Consider the following 15,701-nt stretch of genomic DNA (forward strand, 5'->3'; position numbering starts at 1 on the left):
ATGCCCACCACTAAAAAATATAATACGTTTATATATTAATTATGTTTATATTATATCAAATATAGAAATTTAAATCTATACATGTAAATACATATATTTTCAAAATATATACTGTATATGTGCATATTTAGATATTCATAATAAACACAGAAAAAACATGTATATTATGTAAACAAACCTTTATTTTTGGATGCGATTAATCATGATCGTATCATTTTATAAAAAATATTTTTTTAAAGGATGGTCCATTGCTGCGTTACAAATGGGAAAAATCCACCTCCAAAGGATACTTTGAAACAAGAACAATTGTGGCCGCTTTTTTGAACGATCAATCCATAACAAGTGTTGAAACCTGGCTGCTACAAAAACAGTCCCGTCAGAAGTCAAGTCAAGTCGCCTCTATTATACACAGCTTTATACAATACAAATTGTGTCAAAGCAGCTTTACAGTGTCAAACAGGAAAATAATGTGTCAATAGTGGATGATAGTAAACACTCAATTTTTGAGTTAAAGTCAGTTCATCATTAATTTAGTGATGTCATTGTCCAGCTCAGTCCAGTTCAAATAGCATCTCTGCAATCAAGTCCTCAATTGCCATAAATTAAGTGACCCCAACTAAGCAAGCCAAAGGCGACAGTTTCTCCTCATGGCCAGACCAAACCAGCATGAAGGATTTCGAAGGGTACAACTGATGCACACTTCACTATCATGACTCTTTGTGCAGGTTTGATTTGCTAAGCCTTAATTGGATTGGCAAAATGATGTGGAGGGGTCTTCTAAAAAAACAGTTATTTTGGTCCCCTACACCCTTCATCTCGTTGAAGTGCTCACTCTGGAGGGATTAGAGAATAAGAGTGAGCACTTAAAAATGGAACACGCCCCATCTCTTTCAGAGACAGTCCAACTGCTCAATGTTAATCCGTAAGTAAAACAGCGCCCTCTGCTGCCAAAAATATGGGCGTTCAAGTGGCCTCTTCATCCCCTGCCCGACTACCTACTGTCTGTGATATGACAGAGATGCATTGTTGAATAACTGCTTGAGAGCACAGCGTCTGGTGACAGTTCAGGTTAAGGAAAATGAAATGTGTGAAATGAATATGGAGAGTGATTTTTCCTCTGCATACCACAGATCAAAGCAAGACACAAAAACATTAAATTAGCATATTTCAATTTCATTTTCGGCAACATAGGGTGAGAACGAAGTTAGGAAAGTGATCTCAGGAAAACAAAGATTATGAGATGCGAAAAGAAGCTGATGAATGTCTGGGTGACGTCACTGAAGACAAGATTCCCCTCAGCAGCAGAAGCACACACAGCGGAAATGCTTCTGCGCTTCTTCCTCATCCTGTGGAGGTGGATAACGCATGATTTTGACAAGAGTGGGCTGTAAAATTAGCATCATGGACCTATTGGTGGCTAATATGAGAGTGACTGGCCTTTTCCGATTCAGGGGGAACAGCCACATAAAATCTTGAAAGAAGTAAAGTAAAGAAAAGAGGAACACCCACTCAGGAAAGATGGGATGTGAACCAGTAGAATTAGCACTTTTTGTTTCCCTGATTCTCTGTATGCAGTATTATTAACGCGTAGGATTATCAAAGACCTGGTCATGAAGCTTATCTCAAGCTGTTAATTCAGTTTGAAATTTAAATTTTCCACAATTTATTCCACAGATTTTAGCTCTTATCGACATGGAAAGACCAACATGAAAAACTAGCTTTACAAAACTGTTTATTATTATTATTATTATTATTATTATTATTATTATTAATTAATTTGTGCTCATTGTCTGAGAGCAGTATCAGTCAAGGTCTGATACATGATAAAAAATTTGTAACCTAACTTGCAATTATTAACTTGGCTATTTCTACCTAATTTAACCCACAAAAATGTGTTTGTTGGTATAAATTAATGTATTTATGTCGATTCTGTTATGTTAAAGGGCTTTTTTTTTTCAGGGTATGGTGAAGGGAAAACAAAGTTGTGTAGGTACCAACACAGTGAATACGGAGAGAAATATTCAATAAACTTTTGGCTATTTTTGTAAAGAAAACAAAAAATAAGTATTGTAAATCAGTGGGTAACCCTGCTGTACGAATGTCTAAAGTTTACCTCAGTTTGGACCCAAACTTCAATCTTTCCTTTTAATAGCGTGCACCAACGCGTGGGTCTAAAGTTATCTTTATCCAGTGTCTGCAGCATTTCTCTCCACAAGTTATCACCTATTAATTATATATTAATCACTATATTGTCGCTGCTCCCTTCAGTCGTTTGTTGTTGCCCTGTCTTCCGTTTCTTTTTTGTTTATGAAACAACCGCCTGGGCCAGCGTTGCCACCTTGTGGCCCAACTAATTAATGAAAAAAAAATAAAAAGACTCAATGCTGCCCTCACGAGCTATTGGAATTTTTGTGATTTTTTTTATTATTATTATTTTTTTAATACCTTTTAACCAGGAAAGCCTCTCTGAGATTAAAAATCTCTTTCACAGAAGTGTACTGGACTTAGTTTCTTAGTTGGAAATAAAGCCCTGCATTTCAGCCCGGGGCAAACAGGCCATGAATTTTTTTACGCCCCTCGGGCTGGGCTTCGGGCCAATTTTCACTCCATAGTTCAGACGTGGACCGGGCCTCTGGCCTGTTTTAGGTCTCTCCTTATTCTTATATTTTAGACATCCATCAATTAGTGATAAAAAAAAATTGCATTGGGACTGTGCTGTTTAGTGTCCAGCAGCAGCAGTATGTATGCTGCGTGCCGTCAGCGCAGCTGAATAGTTCTGCGTTCAAATAATCGCAATAGGCTTAAGCTTGCCGCAAAGCATCAACAAAAGTAATTACCGTAAATGTGTAAGGAAGGTGATATTTGAGTTATTTACTAATAATTATTTTTTTCTGAGTCTATGTCCAAGGATGAAGTTGCCGATCCCACTCGCCACCTCTTCATTAGACGTGCCTTTAGAGAGAAGTGCATCTTTATGGATTATGATTATAATGAAAGAATAATATATATATATATATATATATATATATATATATATATATATATATATATATATATATATATATATATAATTTCGTTAAGTAGTATTTTAAAGCTTTCTGTAGATATTTTTTATCATGTCTGTGAGGCATCTATTAGCTGAGTTTCGGTTCATTTTTGTGAAGTGCTCCTGTTCAAGACGAGACGGCAGAAAGCGCATCATGTCTGTTTTCTTTATTTTATAAAAGCACAACGTTTTGTTGATATTGTGATTGGACGCAAATAAAAGTAGAACATTTACAGTTATGAATGATGTAGGCATATTACTTTTACCTTTATGAGCAAAAATTACAGCGTATTCACTGAAAAAAATGCAATAGATCATGCTGGTGCCTCCATGACCTGCAAAGCGCGCTTAATATATCTAGGTTTACTGTTTAAACATTGTTATGCTTAAACTGTTTTATATATATAGATTTTATTTTAGTCGTGATGATTTGAGAAGGCTAAATTGATCAAACATAGGCTGCCGCTGACCACTTGGATGCTATTTTAAAAAACAAAAACTTATAGGGCCTATTTAACAAACAAAAAATGCTCCAAACGTTTTTCTAAATTAACTTAATAAAAAAAAACCCCGAAATGAGATATAATCACTTTGCCATTACTTACAAAACTAAAAGTAAGTGGAAGTGGAAAAGTAGTATAAGCTGTTTTGGGAGAATAGTAAAAAAGACAGGTTCGGGCCGGTATTTCTGATAAGCTGTCGGACACGGGCCGGGCTAGGGTCTGAGCATCTCGGGATCAGAGTAAATCAGAGTAAATCAGCAGAAATTAAACATTAAACATCCTTACCCATCACTAAAGAGGTTTTGATGAGACAGTTATATTGGAGTTCATATTCAGGCATTTTAAACTGTGGAGGTAATGTGAGGTAATTTGAGGTAATGTGAGGTAACGAGTGTGTGTCCTGATTAACTCATAAGGGGCTCCTCGAAAGCAGAAGATGAGATGACGTTATGGTTTACGCACCCTTTCACTTTCTTTTCAGAAAGAGGGTCCCGCTATTGAGTCATCAAAAACATGGTGTCACAATAACACATAATGATGACACTATGGTTTTGATATCTAGGAGATGCATGACAAAACCATATAATACAAGACTCAGAGGTAATCAAATGTGGTTCAGTTTAGTGCCAGGTTACAATTAAATGAGATACAAAGCTGATTATTGAACAAATGTCAATGCTGAAACCCACAACTAACTAAAGATGCTTGATGATGGATACATGGAAATGAGTCACTGCTGTGAAATTGTGTTTCTGCCCCCTCACTCCCACCTTGATGGAAAGTCTTATCATTGTCTGTCTCGTTCTTATAAGCATATCAGCCAGTCTACCACCAGTATAAATGAGTCATTGCAAAAACAATTAAAAAAAAAATGCATAAGACATTGGCAGAAAGTATATAGCTGTTTATTCCAACAATTGCCTTACACTGAATAAGCTTTTTTTTTTTTTTTTTTTTTTTTTGTCAGATATACCTATAATATACAGTCAGACCTGCAAAAAATGAGTAACTTTATTTGAAAGGAGATCTTAGGACGATAAAAAGTGACTTGGGTCTTTACAATCTCATAAGTAGATACAATGTCATTAGTTTCCAGATAGAGGTCTGTGGAGAAGATATATATAAACATGTATATACATAGAATTTTCTTTTAATACTGTTCATGACATTTCTAATCATTCAAATGTCCACGATTGTCCAACTAATGACCTCATAGGCATCATATGATGTAAACCTAATAATTTTAGTTGAATTATTGTTGCAGTTATAAACAGATCATTAACCCTCTACAGTCTTTAACCCTCTACATTAATTAACATTTCAAACCAGTGGCATCTGCATACAAAGGAAGCTAGAGATTTTCTCAGAATTACTTTCACTTTTCTGAGCAATTTGTGAATTGACGTTTAACTAGCTGGTGTCAAGACGAATGGCCAAACCACATAGAAAAAGCTGCGGTTTTGAAAATACCTGTGTTCGTGTGGACAGGGCCATAGTCTTCATTAAAAATTATATGTAGAAAGAGTATGCTATTGTTCTAGAATTTGCAATGTTATTTTTTTGTGAAATGCTTTGCTTGAACTGGTCATTTGTTTAAAGAAATGCCACTTGGTTTGATAATTGATCTTTAGTTTAATCCAATGACTTTCATAGACTTTTAAGTATGCTTAAAACATCTTGCTGCCGCTGTATCATCAACAGCCATAAATACAGATAAATATGACAAAATAAGAAAAAAAAACAACAACAACAACAACAACAACAAGAAAACACACACATACACATTGTATATGCAATTTCAGTGGCTTGGCACTCTTAATATACCACCTGACCAATGATATCTTTGTTGGCGAAAACTTGGAAATAGCATACACACAAATAAAGGTGTTTAAAAGGTTCTTCACAGCGATGCCATGGAAGAACCATTTTTGGTTCCACAAAGAACCATTCAGTCAAAGGTTTTTAAAGAACCATCTCTTTCTTACCTTTTTATAACCTGAAGAACCTTCTCTCACCATAAAGAACCTTCTTTTACCAGAAAGGTTCTTCAGATGTTAAAGTTTCTTTATGGAACCATTTAGACAAAAATGGTTCTTAAATGGCATCATGAAGCACCTTTATTTTTAAGAGTGTAGTAGCATACTACTCTCTGCCATATTAGTTCATCCAAATATTGAAATTCTGTCATCGAGGTTGTTCGAAACCTGTATGAGTTTATTTCTTCTGTTGAACACAAAAGAGGATATTTTTTAAGGAATGTGGGTAACCAAACAATTTTTGGTTCCCATTGACTTAATAATAAAAATGGAATAAAACACTGTGGAAGTCAATGGGGACCAGCAACCCACATTCTTCAAAATATCTTTTATGTTGAACAGAAGATACAAACTCATTTAGGTTTGCAACAACTTGAGGGTGAGTAAACGATGACAGAGTTGTCATTGACTTGTTATACTTGTAGTATGCAAGTCTGCCATTCTGAATTCAGCCTTAGTTTTTTGCTTTGTTGAAGGGAGGTATTCTGATACTTTCCTTTGTGTGCACTTGACCCTTTGCTAAGTCCCCACCTTTGCTGCAACTTACAGCTGATGCTGATCTGCCATTTGAGACCAGCTCTTGCTATATTCTATTTCTGTGGTCGTTTTGTGTGTTTGGCTAGTTTCAAGAAATCGCTGTTATTGTAGAAATATATTGCTGTTGAGGAGCTTAAAATAGTGACACAAGATGCCAAAAGAGAAAACAAGCAGTGCTTATTGCCCTTTCTCTTTAAATAAATCTTGACATGTTCATGCTGCAGAAATGGTGTGTTTATTATAAGTATAAACATGTGTAACATCCGTAATGAGACCTACATTTTCTAAATAAATGTTACTAACTTAATCTCATTTATTTTTTTTGTTGACTCAGGTGTTGTAGTGTGGACTAAGGTATTCACAATACCAAAGTGAGTGAGTTGAAGAAACATTTGGAGCAGTTCAGGGCTTCAGCAAAGGGTCAGCTTCACACAAATATATATACATACATGTATATAAAGTGCATCAATGGGGTGCCAATTTTACATTGGTAACAATCAGAATTCGGCCACACATGGACATTCAGTGACACTTCATCCATTGAGTGGGGAGAAGCTTAAATATAGGCTAGTGCAATAAAGGCAGAGAGTTTTGGAGATGTCACTTTAAGAAATAAATAAAAAAGCTAACATGTCGTACACTGCCTTCAGTGTGTACATCAAAACCCAGCAGATCAGTGCGGAGGGAGTCCACATTCAATACTGTCACAAATCCATTTCAGTCTTTGATCTAGATTCAGGTTGAATTAATCTTGATCACACCCAGGTAGGTTTCAGTGTGAAAGGTCTGGATTTTGGCTTTCGGCTGGCAGGTCACAGTTAGAATATCTCCTTTAGCGAGGGAAAAGCCTTTAGCCATGAAGACAGTGGAGAGTTTTGATCCATTGATGAGACCATTTAAAATCACTTTTCTCTGTGCTGATTCCACAGTGATTGTATGGTTTGTTTTCTCGTGAGACGCAAGGGTAACCTGCAGGTACAGGAAATATTGGCCATCCTTGTCCACAAGCAACTGTCCCATTGGCTTTTTCTTGATAAAATTCTCACGCACTGTTTTCCACCGGAGTGTCTCCACCATCTCTGAGTCTTTCCCTGTGAACAAGTAGACATAAAAGTCATGCAAAAAAAATTAAAATAAATGCTGTTCTTTTGAATGTTCTATTCATCAAAGAATCCCGAAAAAAAGATGTGTCACAGTTTCTACAAAACATGAAGCAGCACAACTGTTTTCAACAATGATAATAATATGGTTTGTTTATTGATTTTCAAGTAGGAATATTGTTTTGATTTCTAAAGGATCATGTGACACTGAAGAATAGGGTATATTTCTTATATTTTGCTGTATGATGTAAAGATATTGATATATTTTAAACTACTTGGATTTAAGGATCCAAACAGTTCCTAAACTGAATACACATAAAACGAACTCTTGAAAGTCCAAAATTCTGACTTACACTCTGGTGAAAATTCCATTAGAGGAATTTCTTTGGGCTGAGGTTGGGTGATGTTTTCTTGAATCTGTTCTGTTCTTGAATTCTGCAAAAAGAATTAGGTAATTTCAAGGCTTTTAATCTTTCTCACATTGTTTACAGTAAAATATAGCCTAGTACAAATATAGTTAAAATATAGTAAGCAAAACTAAGAAAGATCTTCTATTGTGTTGCCTGAAATTTCAAGAACGTTGTAAAAACCTTGAGCATTAAGCATTTATAGAGAATTTGACATTTCATAGATAAATAGATACTGATAGACGTTACTAAGCCAGTTTGCTAAGTGGTTTTTAGGCTCATTCCAGTCCAGTTTATCTATCCACTTCAGTTCTTATTTTTTTTCAAACATGCAATATGCAGTGCTTCTGATGTCAGACAAACAGAATGAAAAACATTATCAGGGAAGAGGAGGGGTTGTGGAGTGACATTTCCCCTCAGTGGAATGATGTCATTATATCTTCTTCTGCTGTTCTGTGGTTGCTGGTTTGTCTTCACCAGTCCAATATGTCTACATCTAGCCTACTTTTTTTTTCTTCCATGTGTGTATGTGGAAAAAAACATTTCAAGAGAAAGTTTGGTTTCAGACCTAAACCAATTTCGTTTTCAAACATCAGAATCAAGTTCTCATATCTTATAGGTGTTACTTTTGAATGAAACCACCAGTTAGCCTTTCTAACACTGTCACATCCTAATCTTCAGAAAGTTACCCAAAAATATAATCTTTCTTTCTTTTTCTTTCTTTTCTTTTTTTTTGTTCTTTGGACTGAGCGCAATTAGAATAGGAGTAGTGTCACGATATATATGTGAAGAAACTGTGACTCAAAAATGATGGTAAAGTGGAATTGCATCAGATGCTGATTTGTATCAATAGAGAGTTTCATTTCTTATTTTCTATTGCACTGAATTGTGCATGCACATGTTTTGACACGTTCATGTGGTGAAAATACAATTCAACATTCCAACTGACGTGATATCATGGATAATTACTCTATACTGTTCAGATAAACAAAAGCATCTTCTAAAAAGTCAGATCACTCCACTGTGCTGGAAAGAGAGGTGATGATTGATACTGATATATACAATATTGATACTGAGTTTCCACACTGGCACTGAATGAGCTGTTTTACTGTATACAAATGACTCAGTGTATTGTGTGGTCACTGCAGGAATCTTTTTTTTTTAATAGAAAAATCATATTTTTTTTTTAAATAAATGATAAAAATGACTAATTAAATTTCAAAATGTCAGTTCTCAGTCAGGATACCTGCACATCCTCTAGAACTTCCTACACACTTTCAAAAATAAGTGATGCCACAGAAGAACCTCTTAGTCAATGGTTCCTAAAATAACTATTGTTTATTTTTTTCTCTCTCTTAGTGTGAAGACCATTTAAAAAATCTGGTGAACCTTTTCCACTATAAAGAACCTGGAAAGGTTCCATGGAGTGGAAACAGGTTCTTTAGGTTATTTAAATGTTCTTTACACTAAAAAGGGTTCTTTTAGGAACTGTTTACTGAAAGGTTCTTTGAGCAACACTAAACCTATTAAATTCCCTTTTTAGTATGTTTGTTTTTAAGAGTGTAGTAACTAACATTCAAGTAGTATATGTCACAATTTTCAGTGGGGTGCAAAACAGCATCTGTAAATAAATGATATTTTTTAATGATATGTTTATTTGAGCTTATATATTTCAGTCTGCCCTGTCTGTAAATATAAGCATGCTGTGATTACACATACTGTATCTGCGTTCCCCTCATCTGCGGTCTTGAGTCAGCAGCCGCTGTGGTCTGACTCTATCCCACCAATATACAGATTCACAACAGAATCCGAAACAATGTAACCAGTTGACACAATACAATAGCAGTTTGAACAAACTTGCTTGAATTAATGGAATTTTTACTGTAAAGCTGCAATCTACAATAATGGTTTATGCACAATAAAGATTCCAAAAGTGGGTTTTCACAGCGAAGCATTTAGGGTTCCTCAAAGAACCTTTCAGTGAACCATTTTTTCTTAGTGCGAAGAATATTAACATTCTAAACAACCTTTTATTTTCAATGTAAAGAACCAATGGAAATGTTCCATGGATGGTAAAGTTTCCTCATGGAGCCATCAATGCCAGTAAAGAAGCTTTATTTTTTTTAAGAGTGTAGATTACAGATCTCAACCATACCTGCCGTTTACTAGGAGCTGGTGATTCTCTGTGGATGAAGTGGAGAGTTATTGATGTGGCCAAGCCTAGAGTAAGCAGGGTGGCCCAAACAAGCAATCCCCGGATCAGTCTCCTCTGATGGGCCAAAGCAACTCCACTTTGTCAAGATCTGTATCGGTTTTATAATTTTTGTGATTGGTGTGTTGAGGGATAAATTCCTGGAAGCCTGTGTGCAGTTTTATCGTTTGAGAGACGAGTGAGCAAACTGAGACGAAAACACTGGTGACTTCACGAAGCCTAGGACTGATAATGTAGAATGAGCGTGGCCTCCACCTCTCGTCTTCTGGTTGGCCCGTAGACAAACCTCAGAATGTGTCAAGCTTCCTGTATGTTGGCTTGGTGTTTGTGTAAGTGAGTTTCTGTGTTCCTGTTTAGAGTTTCTCAGTAGATGTCCAAGAGGAGTGCTGTAGTGTACTTTCCCCTAAAGCATGGGTGATGTGCAAACACCTCTCATCTGGGCAGGGACAGGCCCTCCTACTCGCTGTCAACCGGAGGGAAGCAGGTGTCACAGTCCCTTTAATAGACTGCTGGGAGTTTTTACACTACAAAACCGTCACATTCTGTAGACCACATGTGACGCACTACATGAGACCTGTACTAAGGCATATACTGTGCTGTTGGGTACAGGTGTAGGTTTCGTTTTTTCTTGCCGTAACTTGTTTATTGGCCAAAGTCAGCTTGTTCTGACATGTTCAGAGCATAAGAAAGGTACAGCCACCACATTTACCACACTGCATTAGACCAGTACTAAGCTATATGTGTTGTGTTTTTTTTTTTTTTTTTTTTTTTTTTTTTGCATACGTTGTTATTCTGATTAAACATGTTCTGACATGTTGTAACAACAACAGGATGCTGAACCATCAAGAACAGTAACATTGTGAAATATTATTACAATTTATAACAACTAGTTTCCGTTTGAATATGTATCAAAATTTGATTTATTCCTGTGATGCAAAGCTGAATTTTTAGCATCAATACTCCAGTCTTCAGAGTCAGACGATCCTTCGGAAATCATTCTAATATGATGCTTTGCTGCTCAAGAAACATGTATTATTTTTTATCAGTGCTAAACGGTTGTGTGGCTTAATATTTTTGAGAAATAGTGTAATGAGATTTATTTTTAGTTACATTGACAAAAGAAAATCATACTTAAAAATGTTAATAGTTTTTAGTCTCATTTCTTGTTATTTTGAGGTGTAAAATGAGCTACAGGTTTTGTGACATCCACTCTAATATGGTCATGTACAAAGCTATCCACATTTGCACTTTTGACACTTATATTAAAAAATATGTTAAAAAAATGTGCATGTATGTGATTACACATCTGATGATATGACCCAGTTTTGGTTTCCCTGAGGTGACCTAGAATCATGGAGAAAGTCTAATTATGAAAAATAAAGGAAAATGAATAGTAATAAAGAATCTCTCCTGACCCCCTTCAGCTTCTCCTCTTCAGAATCATTCATTTATGTCATGTTATTATGAGTAATCAAGCAAATCAACCAAAACATTTGAAGTAACAGAAATATGCAATTCAGTAGCAGAAAATGAAGTGTGTGTGTGCTGTATAGGTCATGTCCTGTATATATCGTAAGCTCCAGTCTGTGGTCTACCTGTGAAAGTTTAATGCCCCACATGCTCTGTACGAATGACTCTTGCTATTTGTCATCAGCCAGATAAAGTGTTTCATGACACCTGCACAAAAATAATAGACCAATAAACCACAAAGGGAGAAATGATGAAATACCAACACTTTCCAAAGCCACAGGTGATTTTCCCAACTTTTAAGGCCTTGGGTAAGATAATAAATCAGTGAAGAAGATATCAGAAGAGGAACCTTGCTGTTTGGATGAATTTGATTGAGAGGAACTGAAAGAGACACAGAGGCACATTTCAAAGATTAGGTCATCTATCTGGGGCGAGTGAGGTTGGTGACTGGTCAGTCTTGTGGGTGGATAGTATGCCTCACCAGAGGAAGTTCAGAGTTTAAAAACACAAAACAAAAAAACACCTGAGATGTGTGGGGACGTAATGGGAAAGTTATATTATGGTGAACATGGTCGTATGTCTATGACTGACGTTTGTCTCTCCTACTCAATTTCCATCCTTTACCAACTGACCGTGTTGAGAGCATAACTACATAACTACATAACTCCGTAACTTATAAGAAACTTTTACTTATAAGAACCTTTTATGGAATGGAAAAGTTCCATGGATGTTAAAGATTCTTCATGGAACCAAAGATGCCAATAAAGAACCTTAATTTTTAAGAGAGTACAGGTATGTCACTACTTTGAAAGGCTTTCAGTGGAACAACTAAAGATGTGTATTATATGAAATAAAGCCCATGGGGGATTTTAAAGGTGAGACACTGTACAATGTCAAAGTGGGACATTAATCCAGCTCAGGATGGATTTGCTGATGTAATAATTTTAATATGGCTGACAATAAAGAGACACAACCATCCATTCACTTCATTGTGACTCTAGGACTGAATCTTTTAAGAAGTTTCAGATAAACATCCCTTTGTCAAAACATCCTTTTACATAGAATTTTCACTTTCACATAAACACACACACATACATCTGTGAATACAGAAGTGCTCCATTGTAACCAGATTATTATTATTTTTTGCTGTGTTGTTGATTGACATCATACAATCTTGTCCATATTTTGGATAAAGCCTACAGGATAATGTCCAGCAACGACTATGAGACTATATACAGAGACTGTTTCATGTGCATTTTCTAAAAGACTTGAAACTACAATAATAGAAAAATGTCAAATACTCCCAGTTCATAAAACTAAAAATCAACCAAAATGTGTGTAGACTTAGTAATCAGAATTCAGGTCCTCCCAAAAGTAATACATTCAGATTATTTAACAGACATAATAATGCTAATAAGACATAACCTCATCGTGTTGCACTCTCTAATTCAGTGAATATAAAAAAATCACGTTCAGTTTGGGAGGGGAGAGGTTTCAGGGATTCAGCGTGAATGTGTACATTATTTGCCTAGTTTGTATTTAATATTATTATATATATATATATATATATATATATATATATATATATATATATATATATATATATATATATATATACACAATCATTTATATGTGACTTTTTCTGTGTAATGGAAACTTCTGACACCTAGACACTTCTGACACCTAGACAAACTTATTGTGTGTGCAAGCATGCTTAGTAATATCTTGTTTTGATTCTGAAACAAATGGTTGTTTGTCTCCACCTACAGGTCTTAAAAATTTCTACAAATTATGTGATGTTCTGTTTGTGTTGGGTGGGTTCAGAGAAGCAGACATTACTGAAATGAAAGTGACTGTCTAGAATGAGCTTCATAAAAACGTCAGTTGATCCACACCACAAAGCTGTGTATTTTTTTTTTTTTTAGAGAAAACAGCATTTCTTTCAGTTTTGTTTATTTATTAAGCAAAGACACTTTGTCTAAGCACAGTTGGTGATCGTAAACCATGTACAGTTGGAACACTTTTCATTTTTTTACATTACCACACGAAAACTAAAGTAAAAACATGCAATTCATTCGTGTGATATTTCTTTAATTCGTCTTCTAAACAAATTATGGTCAATACTACCTATGTATTTCATATTTTCTACAGTTAGTTCATAAAGACGATGGGTACTTTTGTTCTAATTGTACCCATGCCAAGTATAGTTAAAAACAGTACTTTATATTTTTAAAGTAGCCTAACCAACTAATTTCAAATATCATAATGTCTTATGTAATTAATTATATATAATGATTAAATATTATACGTATTATATATTATGCATAATTACAATGTTTGATATAATTATATAATTATAATGTCTAAAGATATCATTTTACTATATATATATATATATATATATATATATATCTATATATATATATATATATATATATATATATATATATATATCATTTTACTATATATATATATATTGCCTCTTCGTTTTATTCCTGTTTTTTATTTTAATTAGCAGGACAGCTATTAGAATTACATTTTCTGCTATTCAATAGCCCACAGTTCATTGGCAAATCACTGAACAATTAGGATTAAGCAATAGTAATATTAAGGACTTAAAAACCAGCTCATCGTTCAACTGTAAAACAAAGGAAATTACATTCACTTAGTCAGTGAGTAATTCACCCATTGGGAAAAGGCCTCAAGATGGCTGTGGACATCACAGACAGTCATCTGTAACTTCAGCATTTATTTACTGTTGGTGTGAATGGGGCTTGAGAGTTGCACAGACTGTGTTGGATCAAATGGAAAATGTCATTGTTAAAACACTCAGCAGATGGCAATCTTTCCCAATTCTCCAAAGTTCACCAGACCTGCAAATAACTGAAAACCTCCAACAAATGTCTTCAAGAAGCCCCTGCAAAGAGGGCCAAAACTCTTCTCTATTTGTGCGATATGAATTTTTTTTTTTTTTTTTTTACAATACTGGCCTGTATAATTGTAACCGATGGTGTAAGCACTGTGAAAGGAGTGTGAAGGACAAGGTCTGACAGGTTTTCTTCATGGCCTCCATTTAATGAAAAAGAAAAAAACAAATCAGCTGCTTAGTATTTTAGATTGGTTGGAGCTGAAAGACAGGGAGAGGCAACAATAGCTGGTTTCATAAGAAAGGAGAAAAGAAGAGCGGAAGAAGGAGAAAGACTGAATCAATTCCTAGTGGACTGCATAGCTAGGCAGCATTTCAAGAGTTTGCCTGCCCATCCAGTCCTTAATGTTAATGGTAAAAAAAAACTTGGCTTGCTGTCCTCAACAGAGGCTCGAACCCGAGGCTCGGCTTGAGCTCTGAGTTCAACCCCCTGTTGTTGTACTACACAGTAGGAGAATAACAGAAATAGAGGAGGAGATGGGGATGTGGAGGGATGCTGGAAGAACTGTCGCTGGAATGGCACAATAAGTGCTGCTTATATAGGCTGAAAGGATGATTGACAAGACTGAATGATTAGGTTCCTCATGAACCTACAATTGGAACGTTCGCGTCAGAATTCTAAAAGGAGGTGTTTACACTGAACACATGCGCTAGAAAATAGTTCTACATGATTTAACAGCTCAATAATAAACTTGCAGGAATTATGCTGATGGTCGTGTCATCACATTTGCCTGTGTAATTTTGTTCACGTGACCGCTCATTTAGAATGCGTCGTCACGTTTGTCCAAAAAAAAAAAGAAGAAGCAATCAATGAATCAACGAACAAAATGGCGGTCAACTGAGGATCCAAGCTGAGCAACAGATTACTCGATAACATTGACAAAATGAGTCTATCACAGTTTCATGACAAAAACTGTGCTTGTTTTAAACTATTTAAATTAAAACATCTAATTGTTCAATATTGCGTCATAAGACAATTTTGGTTGCAAGATGAACCTCACCAAATTGCGCACCTGAAAATATTAAGTAGGTAGGCAGCTTGCAAGTTTGACCCTTGTGTGGTGTTCATATTTTTGTTATTCAGCCAGTGGGTCTGGTGGCCCCGCTGCATTTTGTTTTTAATTTAACGCAATTAAAAAAATTGTTACTCAACAGATGTTTACTTCATCCCAATTACAAGCAATATAAACAGCATATATAGGTTGATTTTTACCCTTTACCTTTGTTAGATAGATCACATTTATCAAAGTGCTACGACCTTGTGCGGGATGGCAGGGGCAAAAACACAAAACTCACACTGAGCATCCTGTATATGTAATATAAGTGTGTAGGGAGGTGTACAGTGAGTGGTCCTTGAAAATTTGTTCTGATGTATGTTCTTCACAGAAAATGAGCCAGGCCAATGAGTATGGGTTTGAAAAAACAATGAATTGTATAATTTTTCTTTTGACAAAACGGGTCCCA

At 35.4% G+C, this 15,701-nt stretch overlaps 1 protein-coding gene across 1 annotated transcript in view; it reads left to right on the forward strand.

Moving 5' to 3' along the window:
* Positions 1-15,701, forward strand: part of LOC109083683 (E3 ubiquitin-protein ligase RFWD3-like) — a 512,102-nt gene that overhangs the window by 301,599 nt on the left and 194,802 nt on the right. The window lies entirely within an intron of this gene.

The sequence above is a fragment of the Cyprinus carpio genome, unplaced genomic scaffold (assembly GCF_018340385.1).
Source record: "Cyprinus carpio isolate SPL01 unplaced genomic scaffold, ASM1834038v1 S000006493, whole genome shotgun sequence".
Classification (NCBI taxonomy): domain Eukaryota; kingdom Metazoa; phylum Chordata; class Actinopteri; order Cypriniformes; family Cyprinidae; genus Cyprinus; species Cyprinus carpio.